Genomic DNA, 12,702 nt, shown 5'->3' with positions numbered 1-12,702 from the left:
AAATAAAAAAAATTCATTTCAGTAGGCCTTTAAGTATATTTATGTGCAGTTTCCAATTTAATTTATCATCTATATGGATTCCCAAAAATTTTGTTGAATACACCCTTTCTATCTCCATATCATCAATTCTTATATGACACTGTTTGTTATTTTTCCTATTTCCAAAAATTATATATTTTGTTTTATATAGGTTGATTGATAGTTTATTGGCATCAAACCATTGCTTTAGTATGTGGAGTTCACTCTCTACAGTCCCTAAGAGATGGCCAAGGTCTTGCCCAGAACAGTACAGACTTGTATCATCAGCAAAGAGAATACATTTGAGTTTTTTAAAGATTTTACAGATATCATTAATGTACAATAAAAACAATTTTGGTCCCAATACAGAACCCTGGGGTACTCCATGTGTTATACTCTTTTTATCTGAATCTACATTATTCATATGCACGTACTGTTCTCTGCCACCAAGATAACTTTTCAACCAATCATGAGCAAGACCTCTAAAACCATACCTCTGCATTTTGTTTAAAAGCAATGTATGATCGATGGTGTCAAAGGCCTTGCTCAGGTCAATAAAAACGCCAACAACAAACTCCCTCTTATCAATTGCAGTGGTTACCTCCTCAACTAGTTCCATCACTGCCATGGAAGAGGACCTGTTTGGTCGAAAACCGTATTGGTGTTCACTTAGCAAGTGATGCTTGTCAATAAAACTGTCTAATCTTGACACAAATAATTTTTCAAGGATTTTTGAAAATTGTGAGAGTATAGAAATAGGCCTATAGTTGGTGAACTGATGCTTATCTCCACTTTTGAAGATGGGAATAACTTTTGCCGTTTTCATTTTCTTTGGGAAAACACCTTTTATAAAAGAAATATTACATACATAAGTGAAGGGAACAGCTATAAAATCAACAATTTCCCTGATCAGAGAAAAGTCCAAGTCACAGCAGTCTGTTGACTTCTTGTTTTCTTGAGAATTTACAATTTCTGTGATTTCACTTTCATGAACGGGGGAAATAAAAAACCATTCTAAGTTGCTTTGAATGGTATGTTCATTAAATTTGACACTGTTTTCGGGTTGTACAATTTCATTTGCTAAATTAGGTCCAACATTCACAAGGAAGGTGTTAAAAGCATCCGTTATTTCCTTAGAGTCATTTATAGTTTGATTATTTTCTATGAAATAGCTTGGATGTTCCTTATTTGTCATGTTTTTTTAATGATACCATTCAAAACTTTCCACGTACCCTGGATGCTATTTTTATGTTGTTCTAATAGGTTACAGTAATATGTTCTTTTACTGTGCTTTATTATTTGTGTTAACTTATTTTTATACGTTTTATATTTGTGTTCAGTTTCTTTGGTTCTGTGCTTTAAATGTCTTCTGTGAAGATAATTTTTCTTTTTGCAGGACTTCAATAGTCCCTTTGTGATCCATGGTTTGTCCTTAACAGTGCTGCCCTTAATGTAATGTCTTTTCATTGGACAGTGCTTATCATACAATGTTATGAAAATGTTGAGAAAATGTTCGTATGCCTCATCTGGGTCTGTGGAGGTGTAAACCTCCCCCCAGTCTTGAGCACATAACTCAGACTTGAATGCTGCCATAGTTTCTGGCGTTTGATGTCTAACAAATCTATATTGAACTGCTTTTTTGGTCCCTCTCTGATCAAAGAAATTGTGGAAAATACTGAATACAGGTAGATGATCACTTATGTCATTGAGTAGTAGTCCTGCTGTTATTTGATTCTCAGGTTGATTGGTGAAAATGTTATCTATCAGTGTGGCAAAGTCTACTGTTATTCTGGTAGGTTTTATGATAAGGGGAAAAAAATTATTACTGTACAATCCTGTTATAAAATCGGTTGTTTTGGTACTGTCCATGGGATTCAGAAGATTAATATTAAAATCACCGCACACAATATGGAGCTTGTTTGACTTATTAAACGAATAGTCCAATTTTTGATTAAATGTGTCTAGACATGATCCAGGTGTTCTATAAACACAACTAACATTTATTTTTTTTGATTTTTCTACTTCAATTTCTACAGTAATACATTCAAAAATTCCAGCTATAGCAGTTGATTTGCTGTCAATTTTCCAACATTATAAATCTTGATTTACAAAAAGTGCTACTCCTCCTCCCCTTTTTCCAACTCTGTTTGTGGTGAATAATTCATAACCATCCAATCTCATATCACAACACTTGTTCTCATCGAGCCAAGTCTCTGAGACTGCAACAATACTACATTTTTTGAACTGGCTCAGATATTCACTAATATTGTCAACATTTTTATACAAGCTTCGGCTATTAAAATGTATTACAGTAAAAGATTTGTCCATATTCACACATTTAAATTGTTCGTCTGTGTAGTACTCACAGTTTCTGGTAATGTTATTGTAAAGATTACAGTCTGGATCTATATCACTGCCAAACTCATTTGAATTACAGTTATAATTGATGTTGTCATAAAAATCTAGTTGAATATGATTATAATTATTATACAGTTCTCTACTATGAATATTGTCAGTACTTCTACATTCAGATTCCTTATTACCAATATTAGTAAAGATATTTTTTAATTCACTTTCCATTATATTTTAATTTATTTTTCTTTGTACAAATGATACATTTGTATCCACCTCCAGTGAAACATTTACACTAAACACACACACACACACACACACACACACTTAATATGATTATATAGTTCAGGTCTTAAACTCACTGTGACTCATAAACACACTTTGTTGATGAGACCGTTATGGTTTTCAGCAAGACAATGCCAAGCCACGTGTTACAATAGCATGGCTTCATAGTAAAAGAGTGCAGGTACTGGACTGGCCTGCCTGTAGTCCAGACCTGTCTCCCATTGAACATTTGTGGTGCAATATGAAGCCTAAAATACCACAACAGAGACCCCGGACTGTTGAACAACTTAAGCTGTACATCAAGCAAGAATGGGAAAGAATTCCACCTGAAAAGCTTCAAAAATTGGTCTCCTCAGTTCCCAAACGTTTACTGAGTGTTGTTTAAAGGAAAGGCCATGTAACACAGTGGTAAAAATGGCCCTGTGCCAACTTTTTTTGCCATTAAATTCTAAGTTAATGATTATTTGCAAAAAACAATGAAGTTTCTCAGTTTGAACATTAAATATCTTGTCTTTGCAGTCTATTCAATTGAATTTAAGTTGAAAAGAATTTGCAAATCATTGTATCCTATTTTTATTTATGAATTACACTACGTGCAAACTTCACTGGTTTTGGGTTTTGTAATACACGCAAGTAATTTACTGCAGTTAATCGCGGTTAATCAAAATTCAAAAGTGTTATGCATTCGAATAAAAATGTAATTGTTTGATAGCACTAAAATTAATATGATTAAGTTGTGGTTGTGGCTCGGTAACAGGATTATGAATGGAATATTCTTGGAAACACCATAACAAAAATACATTTATCTATATACGGCAACCTATTTTGGTTAACAAGATCATGGCTGTGTAATCACACAATAAAAGTCAAGACAAAGGGAACCCCTGTTTTACTGTAACACTATTACCAGAAGGACACACAATGGAATGTGCTGGGAGATTTCTCAGTCTTTCCTGGCACAGAGGTCAACATGTACACAGTGGGAAAACAAGTCAATCATAAGCACTGAAGCAGCGCCGGTGTCCTGAAAAGTGTTGATGAAATAATACTGACTCACTCCTGTGAGAATAAAGGCCAATCTGCATGTTGGCATTTTCTATTTCCCCTTGATCTGGCCCTCTTGCCCTCAAGGTGTGGTGGAAACATTCTTAATGGGAGAGCTCATTACATACCATCACAAAACACAGTGTGGTTCTTTGGCAACAGAGTCCAAGGATGCACTCTATTGTGAGGAGAATCCATTGAGACTGATAGTAAAAGAAAGAGCGCAGTGGTAAGAGACTAACAGAGAAGAATTTCACTTGAGACTGCCAAAGTGAGTGAGTCACATCCGATCTGAGAGATTCTGGTCAGATGTGGGAGAGTGGGAGTTGTGTGGGCTGCAGAAATATGATCTAGAGGCACACACTCAGCCTGCGAGCATTTTATTGTGAGCGCCAAGAAATGAATCCATCCACCTTGGAAGGTCCTCGAGGTTTTTCACATTGAGGATGTGATGAGTCAGTAACACGGGTCGCTGTGTGTTTATGTCAGTAGAAGACAGAACGGAGACTCTGAGGGTGATGTACTAAAACTGTTCTGTTTAAAAAAAACATCACTTGACAACAGTCGGTCATTGGCTGAAGGAAGGCCAGTACCCCACCGGATTCATCAGATGGTGCTATGGTCAAAGAGTATATCCTCAAAGTCGTCTTTCAATTGGGACTTTACACACACAGGCTCTGTTTATGCTAAGCAGTACTCTGATTTGATCCGGATTCAGACATAATTTGGAAGGATAGACATTTTTTTGATGATGATTATTCAGAGCAACCAACAATGTCATCACCAACAAGTAGGCAGAGACACTATTGCGGCTCACGTCCCGCCCAATAAATACGAGTGGTGGTCAAGCTAGCTCTGTTCTCAATGGGTACTACGCCCCATTTAACCTTTCTCGAAGAAAACAATGCCCTATGCTTGTTTAGTTTATGGCTGTACGAATCGGTCAAATCACGAAAATGATAAATGTTTCTTCATTGAGGTTTTTCACATTGAGGATGAGATGAGTCAGTAACACGGGTCGCTGTGTGTTTATGTCAGTAGAAGACAGAACGGAGACTCTGAGGGTGGTGTACTACAACTGTTCTGTTTCAAAAAAACATCCCTTGACAACAGTTGGTCATTGGCTGAAGGAAGGCCAGATCATCAGATGGTGCTATGGTCAAAGAGTATATCCTCAAAGTCGTCTTTCAATTGTGACTTTAGTCCATATATCTCACAGTCCTTATAGTGCTGTTTCTGTACTACAGTTGTCTGACTGTCCAACTTCCCCAGTCCTTGCTCTGCTACAAGGTCTAACAGAGCTCTCAGCTACAAGTCAGAGTGATTGCACTGGGGAATACTTGATTTATGTTGGTCTTTTCAGCACAAATTATTGTAAATTATGCCATGCAGGTTGCTGTCGCTCTGATTTAGTGCACGAATGATGAAGGGAAGACTGTAGTTTGTGCTATAGTTTTGCTTGTACGCTACCCACCCCGTGCAAGTTATTTGTGCGCCTCCCTAGCCCTGTAGTGCTTCTTTAGGTTCAAATCATTAAGTGTTTATGATTACATTTACACTGCAGGTCAAAATTGACAAAGTTGTGCACTACTCAATAGCGATGCACCACCGGAAACATACTTTGCTCACGGAAACCGAATCTTATGATGACGTATCAACTTTCGCTGGCGGGCTGCGTCTTTTACTGCACACACAAACGACGTAGCTCGTCCAAAGATGAAACGTCGTAATCAGGTCGCATTCAAGTCGTATTTCCGTTTAGACTGCAGTAGTTTTGTCCCGATACCAATATTTTGGTACCGGTACCAAAATTATTTCGGTACCAAAATTTTTTCGATACTTTTCTAAATAAAGGGGACCACAAAAAATTGCATTATTGGCTTTATTTTAACAAAAAATCTTAGTAAAAACATATGTTTATTATTGCAAGTTTGTCCTTAAATAAAATAGTGAACATATAAGACAACTTGTCTTTTAGTAGTAAGTAAACAAACAAAAGCTCTTAATTTAGCTGCTGGCATATGCAGTAACATATTGTGTCATTTTCCAGTCTATTATTTTGTCAACATTATTAAGGACAAGTGGTAGAAAATTAATTATTAGTCATCTTGTTTATTTACTGTTAGTATCTGCTTACTTTCTCTTTTAACATGTTCTATCTACACTTCTGTTTAAATGTAATAATCACTTATTCTTCTGTTGTTTGATACTTTACATTAGTTTTGGATGATACCACAAATTTGGGTATCAATCCGATACCAAGTATCTAACATACTATTTATTAATTCTGTTTTATTGAAACTACAGGAGCTAGTAAGGTTACATACATTATGTGTTATGTTTAAGGCTAAAAGTAAAACATTACAAGCAAATTTACAAAACATGTTTGTCATCACTTCTGAGAATGAAGAGCATAGAAGAAAAGGTCATTTCCAACATCAGTATTCAAGGACAACTTTAAAACAAATGTGTATATCAGTGGTGGGGGTTAAACTATGGAATTCTCTTTACAATGAGATAAAAGATTGTAGAAATATGTTCCAATTGAAAACAATATATAAAGACAGAACAATAAGATCATATGGACAGCCATAAGTGTTTACATTTTGCTTTATATTTATTATTTAATTTCTTTTTTGTCTGGTTTTGTATTTGTTTGTATCATCCCGTGAGGTGTATATTATTTTTTGTTCGGTTTGTACTTAATGAAGTTTTTGCACTTGTTTTTTTTGTGTGTTTTTTGTTTGTTTTCATTATATTTGGATGTATTTGTTTGGTTTGTATGCTTGTGAATGTGGGCTATCCATTAACTACTTATTATGTTGAAGGGGGCAGGAAATATAAGATTTTCTTCATCCTGTTCCTTCTCAAGCATAGGTGTGTAAAAATGCGTTTTGTTGTTAGATTTTAATTGTATATTGAGCAAAAATGCACATCAAAATTTAAAAAATTAAAAATTAAAAAGTTACAGGATCATACATTGGTCATATTCAAAGTCCTCATGTGTCCAGGGACATATTTACTGAGTTTACAAACATATAATACATTTAAAAAAAACAAAAGAATGGTACCGGTACCAAAATATTGGTATCGGGACAACCCTAATTGCTACTTTGGAAATTTTACGGCCCATCAACCCAACACAAACTGCGCCAAGTCCACCCTCCAAAGCAATTTTAGTCCTAATCTTATCATTCTTATTGCTTTCTATCTCTCAAATCATGGTGCATCATTTTATTTCTTCTCACATCTCTCTGCAGGACTCTGTTTGCCCACCTCCAGGGGGTGAGCAGTGCCCAACCAGGTGGCACTAATGTGCCCATTCTACTATATTTCCTTCCAGGGCTCTGGGGGTGCGGGGTGACTAACACACAGGATGTGACCTTTAATCCACTCGCTGCTCCTCAGTCTTCCCCCAGTCGGCGTTCAGCTCTGATAATGGTATGTTAATTAATGATGCGCCTCTGACATGTTGTCAGCGTGCACCGGCAACTTGTAGGGCCACATTTGGCAAGCACATGTGAAGCTTTGTAAGAAATGACAGTGACCAGCAAAGAGCAGAGAATAATTGGACATAATTGGGTGAACATTGGAGAATCCAGTGTAGAACTGTGCTTTGTACACAAACAGCTGTCTGTGACCTATAGCGAGCGCAGAGGTCCTTAACTCCCCAAAAACAAAATATCTTCTCATTGCTGCCTTATTCCAATTATTTCACCCAAAACAGGCCAAAAGCAACTGAGCAGACAGTGGCAATAGTGGCAAAAATACCGGCAGCGGTAAAGTTTAGATACATGAAGGAAAGAAGAAAGTGAATCAATGTTTATAACTGAATACTTTTACCGTATACATTAGTCTTAAAATTGCAGGATTTCACATAACAGTTTGGACTTTATTATTAGTCTCCTTAGTTTTTGTATTATTTCCTCTCCAGCGCTCTTATTTTTTGGTTTCCACTTCCTGTTTGCCTTCACCACTTCTCTTTCTGAGCGCTGGTTCCCTCACCTTTTGGCTTTTTGTGCCATCCATTTGCCTTTTTTAAAGCATTACATGGATTCAATTCTTTAAGATGTCCATAAACTTCTCAATCAATCAATTAAAACCTGTCCTTCATTGGCACCTGGTTGCCAATCAGGAGGCTGGATTGGGCTGAATCATTTTGCATTTATTTCCCTTTGCTTCCTATGCACTTCCCTGCTGCACTATTTCTGTTTGGTTTTCCCTAATAAAAGTGTTGTATTTGCATTTCTCCTACTGTCTCTGCCCCCACGGATTTAGATCAACAGCACCCACACCACACCGCACGTGACATAAAAGTGGCAAATACAGTATAGGATAGAGCCTTTTACATTGTGCTCCCCTGAAGGACTATTCTGCAATATTTCTGTTTGGTTTTCCCTAATAAAAGTGTTTTATTTGCATTTCTCCTACTGTCTCTGCCCCCCAGGGATTTAGATCAACAACACCCGCACACCGCACGTGACATAAAAGTTGCTAATACAGTATAGGATAGAGCCTTTTACATTGTGCTCCCTTAAGGACTGTTCTGCCTTCTACATTTAAACTTATGACTTATGTTGGAATAAGGAATAAGTAAGGTTGATATCTCCACTCATAACTTGAGAGCTGAATTAACCTTACTCTATATAGACCAGATATACCGAAGAGCATGGTTGTGCTTTTTAATTCATCAGCTCTATTGTAAAAAAAAAAACAACTTCTGTCATAATCCGTGGTCCGGATCATGTTTTTGTTATTTTCTGTTAGCTTTGGACTCTTTTAGTTCCTGTTTGTGACATCTCTGAGTTTGGTTTGGTTACCATGGTTACTTATTATTTCCACCTGGCTCTGATTAGTGTTCGGCCGCTCACCTGCTTCGCGAGCACTAATCAGAGGCATTATTTAAGCCTGCCTTTGCCAGTCAGTCGGCCTGGCGTCATTGTTCGATTCATGCCGTGTCCACGTAAGTCGTGTTTATTTCATGCCACAGTTTCGTGTTTTATTCCACGCCATAGTTTATGCTGTTTGTTTCATGCAACAGTTTCGTGTTTTGTTCCACGCCATAGTTTATGCTGTTTGTTTCATGCCACAGTTTCGTGTTTGTTCCACGCCATAGTTTATGTTTGTTTACCTCATGCCCTGCCAAGATTTCTTGAGAAGATTAAAATCATCTCCTACCTTACGCTGTCGTCCGGAGTTGTCCGTTGTGCATTCCCGGGAGAACGACAGAATACATGACAGAATACTCCAGCCAAATACGAACCCCGCGGAGATTTCTATGGCGGAGACGCTTGAAGGGATTCTGGCAACGATGGCCGATTGGAGGAGATGTTTCGACACTTTTCAAGAAATCTTGGGAAGGCATGAAATAAACACGACTTACGTGGACACGGCATGAATCGAACAATGACGCCAGGCCGACTGACTGGCAAAGGCAGGCTTAAATAATGCCTCTGATTAGTGCTCGCGAAACAGGTGAGCGGGCGAACACTAATCAGAGCCAGGTGGAAATAATAAGTAACCATGGTAACCAAACCAAACTCAGAGATGTCACAAACAGGAGCTAAAAGAGTCCAAAGCTAACAGAAAATAGCAAAAACATGATCCGGACCACGGATCATGACAACTTCAATGAAATTAGGGTGGAAAGGAAGGCATCGAAAGGTTGAACACAATTAAAATGTAAAATATGAAGGAATTCCTTGTGCTCCATTAGAGGTCCATAGTGCATTGTTAATGATGATTGTTCTCACAAAGATTTAGTAGGATTTTGTATGAAAATGATGCAGGCTAATTGGTAGAAAATAAACACGTTATTTGGATTACTTGAAAATCCTATTGAAATGAATAGAAAGTAAAATAAATATGTCGCAGCAGGCTTTGTGCATTTCCATATCTTGTAGCTTGCACATAATTATTGACACTAATCCTGCCAAAATAAGCCCTTTTCTTTCAGTAAAAGTCTTTTGAGGACACTGACTTTTTCGGGAGTGGACTGATGCGCAAAATTTATTTTTAACAAAATGATGTTATCGTCTTATAATTGCTATTCGGCGAAGCAAAAACCACTCACGCTGATGGCTCTGAAACGAGGACTATGTAGCAGAGGAGGTGTAAGTGCGTCACATAACAGCTATAAAAGTGTGAGTCACACATCATGTGTCTTCCAGGCGAGTGGATCTCATCCTTTTTTCTGTCAAAGTATCCCCTGTGGATTGTTTATTTCAGTCATGTAGCCATTGGACGGAGAAAAAAAGCCTTTTAGGTGGCGAAAAAAAGATGTGAAAAAAAACTCGATCACGATCGAATTTATTTAGTAAAATAGTGCTCGCCTAAAGTCTTGTTCAGTGGTTCTTAACCTTGTTGGAGGTACCGAACCCCACCAGTTTCATATGCGCATTCACTGAACACTTTTTTAGTGAAAAATATATTTATTTATTTTTTTTCAAATTCAAGACAAAGTTATATGTTTTTGGTAACACTTTAGTATGGGGAACATATTCTAAGTAACAAAGACTTAATTTAGAGTTATTTGGTTAGGGTTAGGGCCAGGGTTAGGGCAGTGGTCCCCAACCACCGGGCCGCGGACCAATTGGTACCGGGCCACGCAAAAAATAAAAAATAAAAATAAAAAAATGTTTTAATTTTTTTTTAAATTAAATCAACATAAAAAACACACTATATGCATTAATCAATATAGATCAATACAGTCTGCAGGGATACAGTCCGTAAGCACACATGATTGTATTTCTTTATGAAAAAAAATAAAATAAAATTAATAAAATTAATTACACCCCCCACCTCTCCCCCAGTCCGTGGGACAAATTTTCAAGCGTTGACCGGTCCCCAGCTACAAAAAGGTTGGGGACCGGTCTCTCGATGAGCTTCAAGAGGTAATCACCTGAAATGCTTTTCACTTCACAGGTGTGCTTGAAGCTCATCGAGAGAATGCCAAGAGTGTGCAAAACAGTAATCAGAACAAAGGGTGGCTATTTTGAAGAAACTAAAATATAAGACATGCTTTCAGTTATTTCGCCTTTTTTTTGTTGAGTACATAACTCCACATGTGTTCATTCATAGTTTTGATGCCTTCAGTGACAATCTACAATGTAAATAGTCATGAAAATAAAGAAAACACATTGAATGAGATATGATACCCTTTTTTTCTCTGTGCAGCACTCAGTGGAAAAGATTTAAAAAAGATTCCTGAATCAGCTTTAAAAAACAATCAATAACCTGAACAATCAAATAAGCCACTAGACACCATTTGCTGATGTATTCCTGCTGACATTTTCCTTCTTTTAGGACACATTTCACATTTGCCAAGCTTGTTTTTGTCTTTCACAAGCGTCCTCATGTATTGACTACAGAGATGCAGTTTGCTGCTGATCACAGCAAGACTGCAACTATTCCTTTGCCTTAATGTAATATTATTTCTCAGTTAAATGTCCACTGATGCTTTCTATTGCTAAATGCATCACTAAACGTAAAAAGGAGGTTTTTTTCCCCCCAATTGTATTACAATTATTCTTCGGTTTTACTTCATTGAGACAACCTGAATTCTGCAATAATGGACAGATAGAATAAAAGAAAATGTGAGGCTTAAACATATCTACTCACTTGAAAGAATGAGAAGATCTAAAATCTTACAGTCAATAGCGTATCGAATTCCTCCCACGTTAGTAGACACACACGGACACAAAAAAGTAGAGTAAATATTGATTTACACACATCAGCTGGAAACAATCATGACTCAAACATGTTCTACATGTTCTATATATATATATATATATATATATATATATATATATACACAGTATATATATATATATATATATATATATATATATATATATATATATATATATATATATATATATATATATATATATATATATATATATAGGTATAAGGTATACTGTAGAACGTTAAACCCTCCCCTCAAAAAGGCCGCAGTGCTAAAAATGATATAAATAGTCTAACATGGCTAAGAGGAGTTATCCAGTACAAAATGAGAGCACACTGTCTTCAACCTCCTTTCGTTGTGTGAATGAAAGATTAGAAGACGTAAAATAGTTCTACTATGACAAAAGCTGCAGCAGTCGGGTTGAGAGAGTTCTTCTTCCATCCTCACCCCTCCTCTTAAACCCCATCCAATCCAAGGCAAGAGGCCTCTGGTCCTAAGACCTCATTGCCAAATGACTGTGTGTGATTTATGTGTCTTTTCTAGGCTCGGTGGGAGCTGGGAATATAGAACCTCACACACACACACACACACACACACACACACACCCCGCCCCCCTTCCCCAACAAAGCTCTCTGAAAATGTGTGTGTGAGAGGTTTTGGAGGAAGTTCCCCCGAGAAGCAAATAGAATTAAGGAGCCAACTGGAGTCGCTGAAACTATGCTCACACACACACACACACAAATTATTGTATTTGTTACCTTCTTGAGACCTCCGAAAAATGCTTACCTCTTTAGAAACACCCTTTCTAGATATGTAAAGATTTGTATTTACAACATTAATGATATATACATACTATGCAATAATAAAAAAGCATGTTGTGAAAAATGAGTTGGAATTTCACAAGAAAAAGGTCACAATTTCACAAGAAAAACATAGAATTTTGGCAGTAGTATAATAAAAGTCGTAATTTTACTCAACGCAAGTCAAAATTTTACTAGGAAAACTTAACATTGTGCAATAATTTGATAAAAGTTGGAATTTTACTCAATAACATTTGCAATTTTACAAGGAAAGCTTCAAATTTGGGCAATTTTTGAAAAGAGTCGTTATTTTACTCGACAAAAGTCACAATTTCATAAGAAAACTTTAAAATGTTTGCAACATTATAATAATAATCAGAATTTTACTTGGCCATATTATGACAAAAGTCATCCATCCATCCATCCATTTTCTACCGCTTATTACCTCCGGGGTCGCGGGGGGCGCTGGAGCCTATCTCAGCTACAATCGGGCGGAAGGCGGGGTATGACAAAAGT

Source organism: Entelurus aequoreus, linkage group LG06, assembly GCF_033978785.1.
Source record: "Entelurus aequoreus isolate RoL-2023_Sb linkage group LG06, RoL_Eaeq_v1.1, whole genome shotgun sequence".
Taxonomy (NCBI): Eukaryota; Metazoa; Chordata; class Actinopteri; order Syngnathiformes; family Syngnathidae; genus Entelurus; species Entelurus aequoreus.
This window is presented reverse-complemented; position numbering follows the sequence as displayed.